We start from the raw sequence: 17435 nt of genomic DNA, 5'->3' as shown, positions 1-17435 counted from the left end.
AATTATTGTTTTACTCTATTACGTTTAGCGTGTATGTTTACATTGAGTATCTGTCATATGTAGAGATGTTGTTATTGTTGTCTGGAGTGTGAATCATTGCATATAATGTTGAAGTATCGGTAATAAAGTATATACAAATAATGAATACAGTTGTTGAATAATCATTACAGAGAAAGATTCTCACATTGGCGACGAGAACGGTGAACAGTGCATGTGAAATTGGTTTAATTTCGGTTCGGGAAGTGTTGTCTTTGGAAGAAAAAAAGAGATGAGTGGTGTGTGTGGTGCATGTAGAGTGGTGATGACCTCCAGGTGATGACTTGTGATTGAATTTCAACATTGGAATCAAAAAGGTAAATATTGTGTACTAACTGTTCAATATGAATCAAACAATCTATGTGTACCTTCGAATAATGACAATGATCAACCTGTGAGAGATTTTGATGGTGATTGGTATTGTTTAGTTCAAATCGATGACAATCACTATTGTCAGATAAAGAAATAAAGAACTGTGAAGAAAATCTAAAATGACTCGTTGAATGGGGTTGTTGTCCTAAATCTAGACTTAAATGCTGAATGATGAATGAAGTATTGATTTGTTAACCGGATGGCCGCGGAAGGCGTAGAGGTGAAACAATATTTTGAAATCAAATTTTGCCGTTGCTGTTAAAAGCCAGTGAAGGCGATGAAAGCCAATGAAGGCGATAAAAGCTAATGAAGGCGACATTCTTGAAATAGCCGTAAAAGGCGGAAAGGATTACAGATAGAAAAGCCGTTGAAGGCGGAAAGACTTTTCGAAAGCAGGAAAAATGTTATAGGCAGAAGAGCCGACTAAGGCGAAAAACTGTCGCTGGGGGAAAGATCCGTCGGAGAGTGTAAAGCTGTTGAAGGCGGAAAAAACCGTTGAAGGTGGAAATGCCGTTAAAGGCGGTAAGACCTGCAAGGCAGATATAGTCGATTCTTTGTAGAGTACTAAAAGTGCAACAGTGTCGTAAATTTCGTAAGAAACAGATTACCAGCCAACGCAGATTTAAGGGCTGTTTGCTGATCGAATTTCTCGGCCTATCTTGATGCATGGGAAATTCCTTGGCTGAATCGCTCAAGAAACCGTTTTTTCTTCGATCGCAGTACGCAGTTGCGAAGAAATGACAGTTCAAATGGCAGTCACCGTAGAAAGTTTCTTCCAGGAATCGTTCTAGAAGTTTCTTGAGCGATTTCTCTTGAACTCCAATCTGGGATTTATAGTTAAATCACAGACAAACAGACGTAACACTTCGAACATTTTTCGATTCAAATCATAGTCACGGAAACATATTCCCTCAATGCTAAAAGGACTAAGTTTGGCCGACCACCAACTAGGTGGCGGTAGTGAGCAAACGTCAAACTCGAACAAAAACTATGCGAGCGCCTCGGTTGGGCAGTTGGCCAACTATCAAATTTTGAAAAAGACCGTTAAATCGGTGTACGATGAGAATTATCAGAGTGTTACGTCTGTTTGTCTGTGGTTAAATGGAACCATTAAAAATTAAATTTCACACCAATTAAGTGGCAGCTGAGAAGGCGAAAGACAAAACTAAACTTTAGGCTGAGCGTTATGAACGAGTAGTATTTGAATATGTTCCAAATGCGAATATAACTGAGCAGATACTGAGATTGTTGTGGACCCACCTCAGGTGATATATATTGAAGTTATCATTGCTCAGTAAAGTATAATAAGTCTACGAGACGTAAAAAGGGTTGGCTCTTGAAACCAAATTAACATGAAGACATGATTTAACTAATGCTTTGTCCTCTCTTACAAGACTAAAAATGTACCTTCAAGAAAACTAACATCAATGTGTGAGAATAATTAAACTGTATTGGTAGTTTGCAAGATAGGAAGTCAAAATGCCAGTTAAAACATTCGTTGAAGCTAGACGACATATTCAGAGCAGTTGCTAACCACTAAATAACCTGTTAAGTATCATGCTAGTCAAATGGCTAGTGAATTGGATATTTAAAAAAATCCAAGGGGTTGGTCATTCGGCACATTGTGCCCGGCACACTTGCCGGCACATCTCGGCACACATGCCGGCACAATCCGGCACACATGGGCACAACATAGAAATCCAACTTTGCGGTATGGAATCAAACTGTCATTATACTTACGATTGCAAAAAATCCCTTCATACAGATTCTAGACAAGTGTTCTGGGTGGAATTTTGTCGGTAAACACCGACTAGACCAATAACATTCGCCAAAAATAGACAGGAGCGCAAAAACATTCTAAGAAAATATTCCACTGGGCACATTCGGCACACGGCACGGCTGAAAATTAAAGCAAACTGGCGAGTGAAAGGACAGTTTTGTTCCTGTTGAAAATAAGCAGTCTGGCGGAAGGACAGACTTGCTGAAAATTAAAGCAAACTGGCGAGTAAAAGGACAGTTTTGCGCTAGTAGAAAAATAGCAGTCTGGCGGAAGGACAGACTTGCTGGAAGTTAAAGCAAACTGGCGAGTGAAATGACAGTTTTGCTCCTGTTGAAAATAAGCAGTCTGGCGGAAGGACAGACTTGCTGAAAATTAAAGCAAACTGGCGAGTGAAAGGACAGTTTTGCTCCTGTTGAAAAGAAGCAGTCTGGCGGAAAGACAGACTTGCTGAAAATTAAAGCAAACTGGCGAGTGAAAGGACAGTTTTGCTCCTGTTGAAAAGAAGCAGTCTGGCGGAAGGACAGACTTGCTGAAAATTAAAGCAAACTGGCGAGTGAAAGGACAGTTTTGCTCCTGTTGAAAAGAAGCAGTCTGGCGGAAAGACAGACTTGCTGAAAATTAAAGCAAACTGGCGAGTGAAAGGACAGTTTTGCTCCTGTTGAAAAGAAGCAGTCTGGCGGAAGGACAGACTTGCTGGAAATTGAAGCAAACTGACGAGTTGTTATGCTCGTAAAAACAAGCGAAATTGAAAACTAGGGAGTAGGGGTGAGAGGGAATGTAGTAATAGAGACAGAGAAGAGAATGATTGAAGCGAAAAATATGCGCCTTCTGATTGGCCGACTCAGTGGAAAGCTAGAATGAACAACAAAAGCGAACATACAAAAAGAGCTCCGCATCGTGGATTCAATTCAGTTGATAGACGATAGTGGATACGAACGGACGCACCAAAAGGCAGCAGCAATGGCATTTGCAGTACACAGCAGTCCACCACAGAGAGGTTTTAAAGAGTTTCCTCTCTGCGGTCGGTGTTGTGGCTGTAAGAATAGCCGCGTCACGACAGTCGTCTGTCACTAAAAACGGATGAGTTCGTGCGAAGTTATCAAGTCGGCTTCATCGATGGCTGGTCGACAACGGACCAGATCTATACCGTACGGCAAATCTTCCAGAAATGCCGTGAATACCAGGTCCCAACGCATAACCTGTTCATCGACTTCAAAGCGGCATACGACAGTATCGACCGCGCAGAGCTATGGAAAATCATGGACGAAAACGGCTTTATTGGAATGCTTACTAGACTGATTAAAACAACGATGGACGGTGTTTTGGGTGAACTATCCAGTGAACTGTTCATTAGAACGTCGCCGGGGAGTGTGACAAGGTTAAAGACACTATATGCAAAGACACGAAATGTTCCAATTGGAATTCCAAATTTGCTGTCAATGTCATTCCAATCGAGCAGGAGACCTGTCAAACGCGCTTTAAAAGCATTGCTCGACAGCATCATCGTCATAACGCGACAATCATCATCAACAGCAACAATCATCAGATTTCGTGTCTTTAGCATACAGTGTCTTTAGACAAGGTGACGGACTCTCATCAATGAGAGTATATTACAGGTGGGGAAGAAGAAGAGATGGCTATGTATTAGTAAGGAAAGAAAAAAGTAAACACAAATAGTGACGTCACTATTTGACACGCGTTCTTATGGGAGCTCGCTTTGCTTGTAGTAGTGACATGTTTTGCACCAGACAAGGATCTCACGCACACGAAGTATCTTCTTCCCCACCTCTATTAGACTCTCATTGGACTCTCATGCCTACTCTTTAACATCGCTCTGGAAGGTGTGATACTACGAGCCAGGCTCAACAGTCGGGATACGATTTTCTGATTTTCACAAAATCCAGTCAATTTGAGTGCTTTTGCGGACGACATGACGTTATTGCCGGAACTTTAATTCGAACGGTGGCCTCAAAAGCGAAGCAGCAAAAGTGAATGCGTCAATGCTGATTGGCGCAACCAAAATCGAACGCCAGAAATGCATGAATGTACGCTCCTGGACATTTGCAAAAAAAAATAGATAAAAAACTTTCACATTTCCAGTAAAATAATTCTAGATTGAGTTTAAATAAGGGCGAAAGTAACATGAGAGAGTTCTCTTTATAGTCTATTTTACGAAACGACAACACAGGCCAAACATGTCTAAAGCAGTGATGTCAGATTTTTTCGCGAGTGCTTCCGTAGATGAAAATTGATGAGCGGGGGGGAGAATTTCAGAATTTTTATTCCGTAGATTTTAGTTGAAAATCCGTAGATTTCCCGTAGCTTTCCGTAGGTTTCCGTATAAAAATCGGGTTTTCTGTAGATTTATTCTACGGATCCGTAGTTCCGTAAAATAAGCGCAGTTCCGTAGATCTACGGAAATTTCCGTAGATCTGGTAACGCTGGTCTAAAGGTCCAATCCAAGGTAAGGGAAGATTCAAATATTACGTCCATCGTTTTTCGGGATTTCTAGACCCCCCCCTCCCCCCTTTGTCACGCAATTTTCCTATACCCAATACACATACTGTCACACTTTTCTAGACCCCCCCCCTCTCCCAAATATTGGACGTAATTTTTGAACGTTCCCTAAGTAAAAGGAAGGTAATTCAATATGTCAGATTCCACCATCCGCCATATTGGAAAACCTAACGACAGCTGGCAAGTTTGTATTCAATTTTTTTCACTAGTGAGATGACAAACAAAAACTTTCAGCCCTAGCAACGTAGCAACCCCACAGAAACCATGCACGCTTAACTTTCTCAGCACTAAAATCGGACAAACTCCATGACACTCATCGAGTGTTTCCTACTTACACGGATTGCAAATTAGCTCGTACACCCACTCAAGCAAATATTTTGCAATATTTTCGGCAAAGCAATCTCTTTTGGTTAAGAAATCACCATTGTATTCATAATTAACAAAAATGCGGGAGCACGAGCAAATTTTAAACCTGGGGGAATATTACTCATTTTATGAGTGCCATGGAAATATGTCAACATTGGTTATCCGTGTTGAGAATGTTGTTGCCGATGCGACGCAGCAACGCTTCTGTACACTGAGCCAACTCCCCCGATTATAGTTATGTGTCAGTTCTATATTACTGCACTATTGGAATAACATATGAATCTAATCTTATGTTGAAACTGGGAAGTGAGAGTTATATGCGACGCATGTGGTATGACTCTCAGATCGCCATTATACTGTTATATGTCTTGTATTTTGCTTCTATCATGTGGGCTGGGTGCGCCAATGTATATGCATCTCCAATAATATCCTTCACATTTTGTAAAAAAGTTTCCTTGGGCTGGAGCGGGAATCGAACTCACAACGCCTAGATGACCGACGACCTAGCCGCACGACCACGAAGCTCACTTAGGGAACGTTCAAAAATTACGTCCAACATTTGGGGGAGGGGGGGGTCTAGAAAAGTGTGACGGTACGTGTATTGGGTATAGGGAAATTGCGTGACAGAGGGGGGAGGGGGGGTCTAGAAATCCCGAAAAACGATGGACGTAATTTTTGAATCTTCCCTTATTGGAATTGCGAAATTCTGCAAAACGTGTTCCACTTTAGCTGCCAATGTTACTTTTCCACCCGGCCAAAGTTATATGCAAAGCTAATGCATCGATCGTGTTATGTGCATATAACTCCGATATGCGCAAGTGTCATTGAGTTTTATTAGAAGGCTTTTCAATCTGAACTGTTAATGTTGTGATACGTATAACGATTCATTTAACGTGAACGTGTCAGACTACTGGTACAATGTATGTGTAGTGTCTGATAAAATATACTCTTGGAATTCTTTCAGTGTAGACGCTAACACCTTCCTTATAAACATCTTGGTCCAATCTGCAGAAGAGAGGCTCTCTTTGGTTTCCCTCTCTTTCGTTAATATCTCAGCTGTTTATTTGAATTATGATTGTCTCCTTGCATTGAACGATGGTCAAAACAATCGTCTTTCGATTTGTACTGCAAAAATAGTTGAAAAGTGTACCATTACATTGCAATAATTGAAAGAGAAAGTGAACAAAGAGAGCCTCTCAAATGCAGATAGGACCTATTGAAATGTTTGGCCTGAACAGTGTTGATATTGATATTAACACTCACGGGCTTGGGCACAACCTCCTGTCAAATTTTCATTCATGAAATGAGCGATCAGCTGATCCGTAACGTCTCGTAAAATGGCTCATTATATTATTTAAAAATAACATTATAAATTTTATGAAAATAAATGGAAATTTCTTTCAGTGTGCTCACGTTGTTGTCTTGAAATAAAAAGGACTCCGACATGTCTCCCTCCTCTTGGCACAGACCTGTCGTAATCCGACTGTCATAACAAGAGTTTCAACTGTCAAACAAAATCGGGCTCCCGTTCTTCTTTTTCGGCTTCGGTGGTTCAAGTTTTTGCCGTGGTCGTTTGTTGTGCGCGGAAATTTGTGAATTTTTCGTAGAAATTTATGTATTTTTGAAGTGAAAACTGTTTCAGTTTGTGCGCTTAAGATCGCACTATCGGTGGTGTGTATTTTTGTGTGATTGTTTGGTGAAATTATCAAGTATTTGTTGTGTGGGTTTCTGCGGCTCTCTATTGTGCTGTGAGCCGAGTAGCAGTGAACTGGATCTTACTGGATTTGGAGCAGATTTTCGTCGTGATCCGGATATTGGAATCGATCAAACTTGTGAGTATTGCAGGCCTATTCTTAGGGCTTGTCATTTATCATTCACGGTGTTCATGAGAAATATACGTCCTCAAATCGAAATCCCATAAAACAAGTGTGAGGATTGGCTTAGATAAAAGGAAACGAGAAAAGCAGCATCCTTCGTTCTTCTTTGCTTCCTGAAAACCGGTTCCAAGAAACTGCTTTCAAAGGAAACGGACGACATATTTTTGCATTGCATTGTTATGCACTAGCAAAGCAGATGCAATTCGGGAAAAGTACCATTGCATAAATCATGTCAATCTAGTAGGATGATAGGCAAACGAGGATCATTTTAAACAAAAAAAAATCTGGGATCGTTAAAAAGCATAAATCAAGCATCCCAAATAACCACCTTCCTGTCGATGTAGGGGTCTTTCTTCTCCTTCTTCTTCGTCCCGAAGGGTACATAAATATTGAGTAACCTTCACGGCATCATTTTTCCAATTTCGATGCTTCCTGAATAATTGTACAAACGAAATCGGTTTGTTGGGCTATGCGAATGCTAGCCCAAAGCAAAGCACTCCAAATCGAAAAGGAAACATCGTCAGTAGGTCTCGAGGAATAACATCTAAGCTGATGGGAGATGCTTGGAAGAAGCGCAAAAGAAAGCAAGAAGAAAATGCTTATGCTTATCGTCGTCTTCTTATACACACTTGTGGGTAAGGTCTTTTTGTATGATCTCGAAAAAACGAGATGGGCTCGATCCAAAAGGGGCGGGGAAACAGATCATAGCAAATATGTTCTACACAACCTTGCATCGTAAAGTTATAACTCATTCGATTTAAGTGCACTCATACCAAGAAGGCTAGGCGAAGAGGATATGCTTAAGTCGAAATGACTCGTATGGTTTACATGTGGTAGTTTCTGCCTTGCGATTGTCGTTGGATAATAAAGAGGAAGGTGATAAAAAATAAAAAAATATTATTCACAAAATGAGCTATACAAAAAATCCTTCTACAGTTTATTAAAACATCAAAATTTCTCTTGTTTAAATTTAGCATTAGGTTATTGTTTTCTAAGATACATCATCAAAGCTAGGATTTTTGGGGCCGGAGTAGGGTGGCCCACACGTATAAGAAAAACAAAAATTTCCAAAATGCCAAGTCTTACCTCCTGAATCAGTTCTTTTGGACTCCCAGAAGCTACATTCAAAATTTGAGCAAAGTTTATTAAGCTTAAGGAAGCGCTCAACAAGCTTGACGTTTGCATGCGAAAACTTGGCCAAATGCATGCAGAAATTTTAAGTTTCCGAATGTTGCCGCTAGGTGAGCGTTCAATAATCAAACCCTTTGGTATTATTATAGGTGATGATATGCCAAACAGTTTTGTCGAAGACCGGAAAGTGATTCGACGTCTGTGTGAAAAGTTATACCCTAGGTAAAGTGAGGCAAAGAAATATTATTGTTTTTTCCATTACATGTAAAGGAATAATATCAATACTGAAATCCCAATACTTCACCTCGCTTTGGGGCTGTTCATAAACCACGTAGACCAAGATTTGGTAATCTCAGAACACCCCCTCCCCCCTCGTACACTTTCTTCATACCGTGCCATGCCGTAATACCGTGTGCCTCCTAATACAGTATGCGGCAGGAAAAAATGCGAAAGTGTTTTTCAACTTCAAACCTCATTTTCGTCCATTTGACATTAACCAATCTATGTTTCAACGTTCCATGATCTATAATAGGCTAGTTTTCTGAAAAGTTAATTAAAAAATTTCCCATTTTGGTCACTAATCTTTACAGGGCGGCGCCTGAAGATGAAGACAACCAGAATTTTCAAACCGCAGAAAATCGCACAGGTCGCTAAATTTCGCATCTGATAAAACAACATTTTTGATTTTCTCTACAATATCATCAAATATATGTACCGTAATCCGGGGTCAAATTGATCACTTTAAAACAACTTTTGTGGATAACATCAGTGCCAATTCAAATATTGCCAAAAGAATTTCTGTAAAACCAGTACCCTGTGGATCTCCATGGAACCGTGTGACAGAATTTTGTTCAACAAATTTAAACTTTAAGTTAAATAACTCCAAATATCAAAAAATTGGAAATGTCACTTTGGGGCGAAATTGATCAGTACACAATTAAGCATCGGTTGGAAAGGAAAATTTCCTTCTCCGCTTAATTTTGCTCTTCTTAACCCGAATAAAGCGTTTAAAATCTTATAACTAGTGAATTTAATACTTAAAATGCAAAATTAAATTTTTAAATTGCCCCTTAAGCGCCTAAAGGTAGGTAATTTCATTTGAAATAAGTGGTTTCTATCACACTAAATGACTATTTCATCATAAAATGAACTTTTTTATAACTATTTCATGTTCTGATTAGCTACATAACTTTCCAACCAAGGCTCCACAAAAATGTTAATACAGAGAATTTACGGGAAGTCCTATTAGCAATCGATTGTTTAGTAGCAATGATTTCGGCTATATGAGAAATACATAATTCCTAAAAAAAAATAGGAAAAAGTAACTTTTCTCTAAAAAATAAAAAGTCTACACTTATCTCTAGACATCTACGAATCAGATGACGTAAAAAGTTTAAGAACATTACGACGCTTAAGAGTTCCTAGTATGGAATTACAATGTAGTAACCGAGTGATCAATTTCACCCCGCTGATCAATTTGACCCCGGTTTACGGTACTTATTTCATCTGGTATGTGAAACTACATGGCTCTGGATCAGTGTGGTCTGGTTGTTCATCGAATTTGAGCTAATTTTGTTACTGTTATAGTCATTTTGTTTAATGACCATTGGGCGCGCAGTTTATTGATATCTGCTTATTAGGCCTACATTATCACATGTTAAACATCAAATATGTTCATTTTTATTTTTCATTGCTAGAATATAGACATTGACTGATACACTGTCATGAAAAAATAGTCATATATATCCCATATTTAGCGTGTAATAGTGCCTTGAATTTTTCGCATTTTTTCCTGCCGTTTATTTGACAAAAAACTCATATTTTATTAAGTGTATTATTTTTTTAACTGAGTAACTAGTTTAATCATTAGCATATTAAACCTTCTCAAGTTAGGCGTGATAAATTTGGCACATATTTACAAAAACAAGCAATTAAAAATATTTACAGAATGTGAGTGCAAAGTACCACTACACGGTATTAGGGCATGGTTCCTTTTGTGTTCCAAATACCGTGTTTCGGCTAAAACTTGCAAACTGAAAATATTATTGATACTTTTTACTTTATGAATCAATTGCAAAAACCTCTAGGCAACGTTTGACGCACAGGTTCTTTTAAGTATGAACTTAGTATGATTGATATAGTGATGATTCAAAGGACCACCAATGTATGCGGGTCACATACACGGTATTAGGAACAATGCTATGTTTTACAATTTTGATTTTAACAATGGATTAAATAATTGGAATTCCATTAATTATATTTATTATACATAATACACACAATAAGCAATAATGTAGCGTTTGAAAAATCAAGAAACATGGATTATTGATTTTTACAGGGCTCTTTGAAGTGAAGAGTATCCTTAAGGTCAAGGTATCAGGGCATGGCACGGTACAAAAATTTAAAAATTTGAATGGAGAGTAGACTTTAGCCAGCACAATTTGGCATTTGGTGTAATTTGGCATAATCGGAGCTGGATAGATATTATTTATACATTCATGGTCGTCCAAATTATCCTGGCCCTTGACATCTACAGCTTTTGCTGTAGCTATATTAGCTACTAACTCTAACATCGCATATCCAGCTTATTATAAATGACCCCTTCGATAGCCCTCGACTTCTACAGCTGTACCGCAGTTGTTTAACCTTTTGGAGCCGATTTTTTTCGCCGCTGTCGACGCAACCTCGCTGGTGTCGAACACGTTTGTTATGCTCGGTTTCATCGCCGGGGTCATATATGACCCCTTCGGCTCCAAAGGGTTAAGCTATGAACTGTTGCCACACGCATGCCGGAGTCGTGAGGGAGCTGTGAAGGCGATTTTCCACGAGGTGTATGTAAATCACCTCGTGGAGAGTCACTTTCATAGCTCTTTCACGACTTCGGTATGCGTGTGCGACCCCAACTCTATTTGGCAAACTTTTAGACAAAACCGCAAAGCAAAAGTCGTCAATACACCGTTCCAGCACGCTTCTGAGCTTAGAAAACAGCAAGTGAATGTGACTCTTTGCAAGTGGGTGTCCCCATCCCTGATTGTGTGATTAATTTTAATATTTTTTTATGAAAAATACCACACCAATCAAATTGCTCCGGAAAGCAGAACCTCAGGTCTACACTCGTAACAATAGTCATATCCGGCTTACAGCGTAACGTTGCTTAATCAAGTATGCTTACCGAACCTACTTGAATACTGATTTATAGTATTATATACTTTTGGGACATTCGGAGTTATCCAAACTGTCCTGGATTGAACCTTGACATGTACAGCCCTTGACATGAGCTGTTATCTAACTCCAATCTAAGACCCCAGGCATGTAAATAGTGCCCCATCACTTGATTAGAAAGCGTTCAACCAAGGTCAACATTGAGTTGAATGGGGCCGAAGTAGACCAGCCCAACGAAACTGAAAGGGTGAGTATATGGATTAAGACGGTATCACTCGACGACAAGTTTAGTTGATGTCCTTTGGGAAGAATTATAGGAAACTTGATTTCGAATGGATCGAAGATTTCTCCAGCGATTCGTGTGTCCATTCGGGGTACTCCAACTTCGTCAATGAACTATGACAGTTTGTAGATTTTGCTTGATCGGTTCAACTTCAGCCAGTCCTTCCTATCCTCCTTCCGCCTTCCGCAGGTGAATCATCTAATCCGGGAACTCTTCTTGCTGTACCAGCCGCCAGATTGTGTTATCGGCTTTATTTAACTCTTCGTGTATGACGTGCGAGTTCTACCTATAACACGGCAGCTTCGTCGCTTTCCGCTGGCAGTTGTCTGCAAAGATATAAATGTGGCCAACAGTCCGTTAGAGCCTTTCGAATCTAGAGAAGCGGCTCCTGGAGATGACCTCACAAGGCTCCGCCGTAAGGGAAACGTGAAACCTTCTGATCTCGACGATTGTTACTTCGGGTTCAGTCTGGCGTGGCCACGATTCCTCAGACTTCCACAGGAAGTCCGGACCTCTAAGCTAATTTGCAAATTCGCCATCGTCTGCTTTCGATGGAACGTACCACCACTCTACTGGCTAATGACGTTTGTCGGTAGCAACGGTGGTCGGAATGAATCCAGGAAAGGACGATCTTCGAATCGTTCCAAAACACTAGCTGTGATATCGACAGGCTGCATCTGTTTCAAAGGATTTTCATAAGCCTACAGCCTATTAATGCTGCCTGGAGCTCTAGTCGCGGTATCGAGAGAGCTTGTATGAATGTTACCTTCGCTTTTCCTCCGACAAGTGTGCAATGATACCCTCCGTTGATAATGGCCCTGAAATAGGCAACGCACGCATAGGCAGTCTCGCTATCGACGAAAACGGTGTAGAAGTTCAATAAAGTAGACTTTGCAGTTTGTATTACTAAACAATAATAATTTATTATTCTTATCCTCCTGTCATGCGCTTCTCATAGCCTACTCCTATATATCCAACTTCACTATACTACATCTCTCCTTTTCTCCAATAAAATTGAAACAATTGATTATTGCTATAACAACTGATTCTCACTAGGTCATGACAGATTGTGTATTATAAATATTTTTCCCCAAATTCTTTAATGCAAACATACCCTTGAAGCTTTCCCTATTTCTCCCTTTCTTTACTTATACAAATGACAATTTCTGAATATTTATTTAAACATTATTTCTTGTATGAACTACTCTCTCTCATTAACTTGAGAAAAAAAACAGCATATGCCCTCATTAGTTTCGACTTTCAATTAGTACAATGAAATGATTTCCTTTTTTTTATGTGAATGGCTTCGCTTCAACACTCGATCCAATAATGCATCTAACATTTGATTCTCTGGTACTACAACAGCATCAGTACCCGCTGTGCTTGTAGAACGAGCAAGTGAATCTAAATATGATAAAACAGTATTAGAATGACAACCTTCAGTTACTAAAAAAATGTTATACTTAGCTTTTCTCCTGGTTTTATCAGTAAATCGGCTTTCTTACCTCTGAATTTTGAATTATTCTCTTTTTTTTTATCAGAGTCCTATGTTTACCATTGTCGTACAATCTTGAATCCATACCGTTCCAATGTTTAGGTATATTTTGAAAATGATTGTTCCACCTAAACGAGACTTAAAAAAATGTTATTTTATATATGTATGAATAAATATCCTTGTACCACTGTAAGAGATGGGTTGAAGATCAACAATCTTCCTTCAAATCGTGGTAGACTGGAGTTATTTCAGACTAAAACGTATGATTTCTTTTCCACATCCCTATACCATAGATGGACTGAAGTACCACTTCCTTCATCTCATGATAGACCGGATTGCCTTCATCTGGTATTCTCTATTGCAGGCTAAAACATACAGTTTTCCTTGCGCATCCCTTTACCATAGATGAACTGAATTTCATTTCCTTCATCTTATAGTAGACCGGATTGCCAAATGGGCTGGGGGAACCCCCTTCATTTGGTCTTATCTATTGCAGATTGAAACGTATAGTTTCCTTTGCACATCCCTTTACCATAGATGGACTGAAGTACCACTTCCTTCATCTCATGATAGACCGGATTGCCAAATGGACTGGGATGAATCCCCTACATCTGGTCTTTGTTATGCGGACTAAAACTTTTAGTTTCCTTGGCGTTTCCCTTTATCATGGGTGGACTGAAGTTTCACTTCCTCCATCTCATGATAGACCGGATGATGCGTTTCATTCCTTCGGTTCTCTATTGAGCCGGACCGAATTTTAACGATCTCTCTATGTTCCTTTTTTCAGAAATGGACCAGAATTAGATTTCCTCTTCATTTCATATGGAGTAGTAGACCGGAATTAGTATTCCCTTTACTCTCTTCTATTTACCCAGGAGCGGACCGGACGATCTGTTTCATTCCTTCATTCCATACTTGGAATGGACCGAATTTCCACAATCTCCCTTCGTTCCTTTAACAGAAACGGACCGAGATTTTCAAATCCCCTTCGTTCCATATGGAGATGTAGACCGGAATCAGTGTTCCCTTTACTCTCTGCTGATCAATTTGGAAATAATTCGTAATAGAATACTCTTCTTCATTCGATCTTTTACGGGATTTCTTCAATCCCCATATCATACTAAAATTCTATAAGCCTTTAGTGCTTCCCGCAAAAGCTTGAAACTAGGATCCCTCAAGAAATGATCTATCATAAGGACTAAGATTTTTTTTTAATCTTCGAATAGACTAGGAACAACATATTATTTTCAATTGAACTTGAACTCGAAAGCATTTCTCTTTTCTGTTCCTAGAAATATGTAAATAACTTTTTATCAATTCCAGTTTGCAGGATCTAACTATTTTCTCCATAGGTATTTTTATTTTTCATTTCAACTCTCATCGCTCAAGCATTATGGTTTGATTTCCTTTAGTTTCATTAACAGGTATAGATTTTGCATATTTCACAGTATAAGTTTGGTGAAAACCATTAGTGGGTCAAATACTCTATTTCGTTCGTTGAAACAAATTATATCCATAGATTAAAAAAACTTCTTACTTGGTCATAGATTAAAATTTCAAAATGGCTTTAGATTAAAAAAAACTTCTTAAAGAAATCAGCTAAAGTACCATGGTTTTACTCAATGTGTGTTAATTATTCATATTTTATTTAGCCGCACATTTGATTGACATAAGAAACACGCCCGAGTTTGCTGATTCACAAAAAAATAATATTCATATTACATCTGGTTCAGTCTTGTCTATTATTAATCTGTCAATATAAGTGCTGGCTTATCAAATTTTGGGCATTCTGATTTCCTTTATTTTTATTATGTTTTTTTAAATTCACATTCAATTTATCAACGCACAGAAGTTACAAGAAGTTCTTACAATTATTCCATCAAACACTTGCTACAAATAGATAGATAATGTATATCTAATAGTGGCAGATTGGTTTGCATTACTAGTTACAGAAACGCTTGAAATACAAATCGATACATCCCTTAATAAATAAAATTTGGACATTATCATAAGTAAACTCGCGTCAGAATTAAAATAAACCAATAAATAAAATTAATATAAAACATCACAAACTAACCTTAAAATACGGTTTGTACTTATGGAATAATAGTTACGTGCTTTCGTAACAGATTGTTTATAAACACAATTCAAATGACTGATTTTTTTTAAAATTCAAATAGTATCGTATTTAATTGAGATACAAATTTGTAAAGTAACATGTAGAAAATATGAATTCATGAAAATTTGAATCATACATGGCTTCTCAATGCTAATAAAGGTAATGCTGTTTTAACAAGCACAGTATTCAAACAAACAAACTAAAGTATGACTGTTGTGGTCAGCCTCAACTAAATGCACTTAAGGTGAAACATCAAGAAATCCCATTGCAATTTTTCGTTCAAACCTTAGAGGCACGAATCTGACGAATGAAACATCGAACCAAACCGCATTTGTTATCCTAGCTTTGCCCACTTGCAAAAAAGAGGCAGCTTTTCCAAATCGAAAGCATTTGTTTACGAATTTTCAAGATTGGTGCTCTTGAAAACGTGAGTAGGGGACCAAATTGGCCATTGTGGCAGCCATATTTGTATTCTCTGATGTTTCTCCTTATTGTCACTGAGATATCCACCTATCCACTTTTGCTCAGTATGATTCAAAGCAAACTCACTGCTTTTTTCATCTATGCAACCATGTGCCCTCTGACAGCTTCGAAAAAGTTACTTGTAGGTACCCACCCAAGTCCTTCAGAAAAATGGCAAACCAAATTAAATATCGATTAGGCTGTACGTTCTGTTAAACGTTATGGAAATTATTTTTTCCGCAAATTTCCTTTTTATGCAAAAGCCTTGCCTCTCTATATGCCATCCAAAAATATTGAAATATTTTTGAATAACTAAATTTTCCGGCAGATTCTTTCCGAATCAGTATGTGTAGGCTATATATACAGTAAATTACAAATATACCCACCTGGTTTCTTACTATGATCAACATCCTTCCATATTTTCAATTGAACACTAGAGTAACCACTACCAGGTCACAGGGCCAGGACCACTAATCTTCATAGGGCGTGAGAACGTGTCAGTAACCTGTTATGCTTGTTCGGCTGTACAACTCACTAGCATCCGATGGTTTACTCAAAACTTGGTCTCTCCATGGGTCACGTCTAGAACAAAATGTATCACTGCTGCAAAAAAAACCGTTTTATTATTGTTCACACTAATTGTAGATAATACTCCCCTTCAATATGAAAATCTTCAAACAACATCATGAGATTTCGGTATCCCATCCTCGTCGCCAATGTAGAAGTTCAATAAAGTAGACTTTGCAGTTTGTATTACTAAACAATAATAATTTATTATTCTTATCCTCCTGTCATGCGCTTCTCATAGCCTACTCCTATATATCCAACTTCACTATACTACAAACGGCAAATCCTCAATGTCAAACGCCACCACGTACGGAAAATATGTGCGTGATATTCGCACCTCTTTCAGCTCTTTGAACTTCGCGGTCCACTGACGCCATCGCTCCAAAATCTGCCCATCTACCGTGTCGACCCTTCCTGTCCTGGCGTACTAGCTTACATATCGCAGGATGCTTCGATTGGTGGGGACGACCACGTCGATTTCGCTGGAGAATACGAGCACGTCATCAGTGGTCTTCCACTGACCAGAACACGTTCTTTTGACATAAGCGCCGCCTTCACTGGCGATCTTCGTTGGAGTTGCCTCGGTTTCCCCGACCCGTCTAAGACCTGTGGACGAGTTCGAGAGCCGATTGCAAATAGTGAATCCGCCACGTGACCTCGCCGTCGAAGCTTTGCAGGTCGACGTAGGGTTCCACACTATTCCGAAAGGAAGGTACAACAACCGTCTTGAATCGGCCATCGTCGGGTCCTCCTTCGCCGCCCTTCTGCTGATACTATGCTATCTGACGCTAGACGTTCTCGAATATGGTTGAATCTGCAATAAAGCGCTTCTCAAAGGGTCTGTTCATAAACCACGTATACCAAAATTTGGCCATCTCAGACCTCCCCCCCTCTCCCCTCGTAGATTTTTGTCCATACAAAAATTTTGAAATTTGTATGGAGCGTAGACTTTGGTCAGACACCCCCCTCCCCCCCCAAAAAGTTTACGTGGTTTATGAACGGCTCCCAAGCAGCATAACCGTCGTGCAGCCATGGCGTAGTTATCGGGGAACTCTACGTGATCAGAGTGCCACAGAAGCCCGGTCTCGAATGCACCTTCGACTCGTTGTTTTCATCGGTAGTATGTCCTTGCCTGCTTAACTTCGTCTGATTCTGGACTTCGATCCATCGAAATCGACGTACATTCCGAGTGGCTGTGTAGAAGTGGCGCATTTAGCAGCCTTGCACTTCACAACGGGTTGCGGATCGACATGGCTTTTTATCATGCT

The 17435-nt window shown here is 39.3% G+C and overlaps 1 protein-coding gene across 1 annotated transcript in view; it reads left to right on the top strand.

The window, feature by feature from the left end:
* Positions 1-6599: 6599 nt before the first annotated feature.
* LOC109417254 (cellular tumor antigen p53) overlaps positions 6600-17435 on the top strand; it is a 49957-nt gene continuing 39121 nt past the window's right edge. The window contains exon 1 of the mRNA XM_019691367.3: positions 6600-6903. The gene's annotated coding sequence lies outside the window, so the exon portion shown is untranslated. The remainder of the gene's footprint in view (positions 6904-17435) is intronic.

Source organism: Aedes albopictus, chromosome 1 (assembly GCF_035046485.1).
Source record: "Aedes albopictus strain Foshan chromosome 1, AalbF5, whole genome shotgun sequence".
Classification (NCBI taxonomy): Eukaryota; Metazoa; Arthropoda; class Insecta; order Diptera; family Culicidae; genus Aedes; species Aedes albopictus.
Note: the sequence above shows the minus strand (reverse complement) of the source record. Positions and strands in the feature narration are given on the sequence as shown.